Below are 5840 nucleotides of genomic sequence, written 5' to 3' on the forward strand. Positions count from 1 at the left end.
TAATCTCTTTAAAAAAATAATTGTGTTCGTTTGACAAGACCTATTTTGAAATATTGAAATAACACCAGATATTGGCCTGTCAAACTGATAAATCACCACATGCCAGTTCGTACAAAACTAGTATGAATATATTTTAGAGTGACAGATCAGCTCAGAGAACATTTTAAGCTTTTAGAAATCCTAATGGAGTTCATTAAAATATTTTCTTTGATAATATAATAATGTACTAAAGATTTTCTAGTTCTAGCATTGCAATCATAATTAGTACATTATCTTGCTTCTTGTAATGTTCTATCTTGTTCCCATAACAAAGGAAATTCTATAATAATTTTGGATTTTAAAACATGATTCCATTTGTGACACTGCAGTCTATATGGTTTTATAAAAATATGCTAATGAGTGAACATAATATAACTGGAATATGCTTCATGCAAAAGGTCTCTGGTAAGGTATCATTACAACACTTATAATCTACTGAGTGTGATCATCCTATTTGTATAACTGTACCACTCTTGTATCTGGAACTAGAAATATGAAATATAACTCTGAGGGCCTATTGTAATTATGCAAAGTGTGGGCCATTAATGCAGATGGCTCTGTTTTACCTGTAAGTCCTCCTGTATACGTGTGTGCCAGCAAGTGGGCAATGAAGTCTTGCAGTGACATGTGATCATGTCACCTGAACTGGAATCCATCTTTAACCTGGTGTCTTTCCATTGAGAAGGAGGGGGAGGGAACCCAGAGAGAGACAAAGAATTCCTGCCTTATGCAAAAGATATATAAATGGGTGGAACAGAACAAAGGGATGGTAGGAGCCATCATGAAGAATCCCCTTGCTACCATCTGAGCTAGAACAAGAGCTGTACCAGGGAAAAGAATTGTGCCCAGGCATGGAAGGTGGCCAGTCTGAGGAAAAAACTTACTGAAGCATCTCTGAAGGTGAGATTATTTGTATTCGGTTTGATTAGAGATGGATTTATGTATTTTATTTTCTTTTGCTTGGTGACTTACTTTGTTCTGTTAGTTACTACTTGGAACCACTTAAATCCTACTTTCTGTATTCAATAAAATCACTTTTTACTTATTTATTGACCCAGAGTATGTATTAATACCTGGGGGAACAAACAGCCGCACATATCTTGCTATCAGTGTTATAGAGCACAAACAATTTATCTGTTTACCCTGCATCTGCGTGTTAAAGACAGGAACACTTCTGTGAGATGCTTTCAGGTAAACCTGCAGCTTTGGGGCAAGTAATTCAGACCCTGGGTTTGTGTTGGAGCAGACAGGAGTGTCTGGCTCAGCAAGACAAGGTGCTGGGGTCCCAAGCTGGCAGGGAAAGGAGGGCTAGAAGCAGCCTTGGCACATCAGGTGGCAGCTCCCAGGAGGTTTCTGAGATCCAACCCATCACAATTTTAGCAGGTTACATATTTTTAAAACTGAGCTTTCCCCTCTCCAGTTTCTGAAGCACATCATTCTTTACCCTTGGACTGCTCTCTTGACAAGGAGAAAACTCATTAACCTTCTTTATATAATTGAAACACACAGATTTGTTATTATGCTGGCACTAACCCACATAAAAGGAAAGGTTCTGTAGGAGCCTGTTGCTTTAGTGGTAGCCTGCTCTCCTGGCAATTATGTTATTGATAGCTTTTTCTGGGCTATAGGCCAATTACTTCCCAGTAGAAGAATCACAGCACAAGAAAATACACAAATACAATGCTGAAGATCACATCCCCCAGAAATGCCACCTACAGCTATCTTTTAATCTAAACACCCAGGTGATATAGCCTTCTCAATGTTTATTTTCATAGAGACAGGTCACCTAATCACTGAGAGAAAAGACAATGTATGACTGACAGAAAAGACAGTTTTGGCAATGTATTTTTAAAACCTCAGTATAAAAGGAAAGTATTTTTCAGCCACTGACATTTTCGCGAGTGCCTGTGCTCATACATTCTATTGTGTATTTAGTTCTAGGGGGCTAATCTCCTTTGCCTACACACTCCTAATCTCATTGACAGCAGTGGAAACTGCACATTCATAAAGAGAGGGGGAAGAAGACACAGCTAGAGAACATATTGCGCTCAAAGATGGATTTCTCCACTTACCAGCCATATCAGGAATGCAATGGGACTAGTGAACATCCAAACCTTTCAATATTAACTGCACTTAATAAGAGGAGAAAGGGAATTCCAAAAGTAAATACTGCTAACAATCCATGTAGCTATCCGTAGTACAGTCATAGAAACACTGATGTCACCTTAAATTCTCCTATCTGACTCATAGTTGCATTTGCTTCAGCTATGCTCTGCCTTTTTCCCTCTGAGCAAGCTGTCCCACCTCTCCTGCCACCAGTGTTGCCCAGCGTGTATTCCTACCACTAATACTGGCCAGCTTTCACCACATCCCCTGCAACATGATGTGCAAGGCAGTCTGGGAAAATGTAACCTGAATGCAGAGCCTTCATAGCAACACACTAGGAGCACAGACTGTGCAAATGATGTGCTAGAATCTCTATGTATCAGACTCAAGTGAAGTTTGCATGGCATGATCATTGCTCCCAGGGCCGGCTCCAGGCACCAGCTCAGCAAGCAGGTGCTTGGGGTGGCCACGGGAAGGGGCAGCAGGTCCGGCTCTTCGGTGGCGGGTACCTCGGTCTCTCTTGGAGGGAAGGACCTGCTGCCGAATTGCCACCGAAGAAGAAAGTGGTGCAGTGGAGCAGGCGCCAATCGCGATCATGGATTTTTTTTTCCCCACTGCTTGGGGCGACAACAACCCTGGAGCCGGCCCTGATTGCTCCAGCTACCAGGTGCGCTGGGAACAGGTAGCCCTATTAAGAAGTGCCACACATCTACCTGCCACTATTAAAAAGCTATAAATAGGGATATTTGAGGACAAAATTAGGAAAACATCTTTATACTACAGAGACATTAGAGCCAGGACAAAATCATGACTTCAGATCTGAAGTCACCTAGTTAAAATAGTAGGAGAGACCCTATTTGAATTTCCACATGATCCAAGCCACAGGGCTTTGTTTCTAGGTTTGACCCCAAACCAGAAAAGGTCTATTTTCCAATTCCAGTTTGGATGCACCCAAAATCTTGTGACAGTCACTTGATAGCAAACTTGAGATGGCAGAAGTCTCACAGTTTGACACACACTGCAATAAAAAAGCAACATTTTACTGTTTTGTATTTCCAGAGCATGCTAGGGCTCCCAATCCCCAAAGCAGTGACTGCTGTGGTTTGGCATTCTTTAGTAAAGACAGAAGTCCAACCGTTGGCCACTTCCTTGGTCAACCACTTAATGCTTCAGATGCCAGTGAAAATTGCCTGTCCATCCACTCAAATGAAAAGACAATGATCATCTCTGGGGAAGAGTAATAAAGCTAGAGAAGTAAATATTGCCCTGTCCTGTATAATAAAATACAAAGATGAGATTATTTTATGAGGGTCAACCGAATTTTTTTTCATACTCATCCCTATACTAGGAACACTCTCCTGCTCCTTCCAGTCTGCCCTTAAGGTTCACTGCTTTGTCAGCACTATCGCTGAACAACTACAGTAATGCATACCCCCTTTCCACTCTCCCTCCCCTTTAATTCTTTGTACGGAATCCATCTGATTTAGGGTCAGAATCTGAACAGACCTTACTTGGGATAGAAGCCCCTCCTAGCTCTCCCATAGTCACTCACTGTCTGAACGGGGCAGGGTGAAGGTGGAGGCATGGCACCCCATCCCATGCAGCAGCACTGCCTAAGCAAGAAGAAGAGTGCATGCTGCACCAGTTCCAAGGATAGTGGAGCTATTGCTTCAGTGCATGCCCATAACTGTGGTTCCTGGGCTCTGACCCAGACCTCACTGATGTCAATGGAAAGACTCCCACTGACTTCAGTGAGGTTTGGATTGGGCCTCTGCTGAGCCAAATTCGGGGCTGACCTACATGATAGTATATGTAACACTGGCAGGAAGGGAGTGCCAGTGGATGTAATTTGCATGCTGAGGTGCAGAAGGAATGCATTGAGAGAGTGAAAGAATAATCTCATGCCCTCATTTACGATGCTTTTCCTGTAACAACTCCATCCTTCCACCCTCTTGGCATGTGAATTTCACCCACTTGCACATAGCTTACACCAAGACTACATCGCCTCTTAGTCTGCTGTAGTGTGTTTCATACTGGAGTGCGCAAACCTTTTCATAATGTGTCTATTTCTTAGTAAAGAGGTTGTCTCAAGGATGCCAACCCTCCCACTCACAACTGTGCAGACCACCTCCACTCTCACTGGTGATGAAATAACATCCCTGCTGTTACTACAGCAATTATTTATTATGAAAGGTAACATTAGGGAGGTATTTAGTGCAACTTCTTTTAATGTGATTTAGAAACTGGGAATAGGTGAGTGGGAAATGGCATGGCTGGAAATTATGAAACGTTTCCATGTACAGTGGTCATCATTTAAAACAGCATTTCGACAACAGATACCACAGTTATTCCCTGTTCTATCCATAAGAAAAAGCTGTTTCTCAAATACTACTGTGATACTTACTGGCAAATACCAAGATTTTAATGGGGTGAACTTTAAGTTTAAAGGCTACTTTATAAACTAATCCAGTTGGCTACTGAGTCCCCCAAGCCAGCAAAGTACATGCTTAATTTTAAGCATGAGTAGTGCCTGCCTTTTTCAACGGTGGTCTACTGGGATTACCTACACTTAAAGTTATGCATATGCTTAAGTGGTTTATTAGCTTGCAGCCTTAGTTTGCTCTACTAAGCAGGTGCCGTTCTAGCATTAAGAGGCTCCTGTCCATTACTGACTGGGAGAAGCACGCTGTTCTTGATGCAAAATTTCACCAATGGCTGAGTCAAAGATGCTAAATATAACAGAAAAATAGCCATGCCTAAAGAAAGCAAAGGCCTCCCACTGCTCACCATGGCCCTGATTCAGCAAAGCACTTAAGCACATGCTGAATTTCAAGCACAAAAGTTGTGCCACTGGGGACACTGGGACAATTCACACGTTTCAAGCTAAGTACTGTGACAAAGTTCCTCCTCTACCTTGGTGGGCCCTGCGCTTATTGGCGGATTTGCTCACCTCAGTGATCTTCCCCTCTTGTGGAACCCACAATCTGGCAGCTCCTCCTGTGTCTGATCAGGAGTTGGGAGGTTTGGGGGGAACCCAGGCCCGCCCTCTACTCCGGTTTCCAGCCCAAGGCCCTGTGGATTGCAGCTGTCTATAGTACCTCCTGTAACAGCTGCATGACAGCTACAACTCCCTGGGATACTTCCCCGTGGCCTCCTTCAAACATCTTCTTTATCCTCACCACAGGACCTTCCTCCTGGTGTCTGATAATGCTTGTCCTCCTCAATCCTCCAACAGTACACTCTCTCACTCTCAGCTCCTTGCCCCAGTCCTCACTCAGGCCTCTTCTCATACTCCTGGCGCCTCCCTGCCTGACTGGAGTGAGCATTCTTTTTAAACCCAGTGCCCTGATTCGCCCTGACTGCCTGATTGCTGCAGGTGTTCTACCATTAACCAGTAGCTATCTCATTGCCTCTACCGAAAGATCTTACATTGGCCCCAGCTACCCTTCGGCCATAACCTGGAGCAACGCCATTTGGATTAACAAATGGTCTCTAGCCGATTTGTTTAGCCTGGGGCTAACATACCTGTTTCTCAGTACTTTACTGTAGCCCTCTGGCCTTGCCCCATCACAGTACATGCTTAAGTGCTTGTCTGGATCAGAACCTAAAACTGCCTCGCTAGCATGCCCCATTTTAAATATAGGCAATCTCTCAAAATAAAATATACCAATTTTAAGTGAGTAAGTGCCAAATTC

The sequence above is a fragment of the Chelonoidis abingdonii genome, chromosome 1 (genome assembly GCF_003597395.2).
Source record: "Chelonoidis abingdonii isolate Lonesome George chromosome 1, CheloAbing_2.0, whole genome shotgun sequence".
Taxonomy (NCBI): Eukaryota; Metazoa; Chordata; order Testudines; family Testudinidae; genus Chelonoidis; species Chelonoidis abingdonii.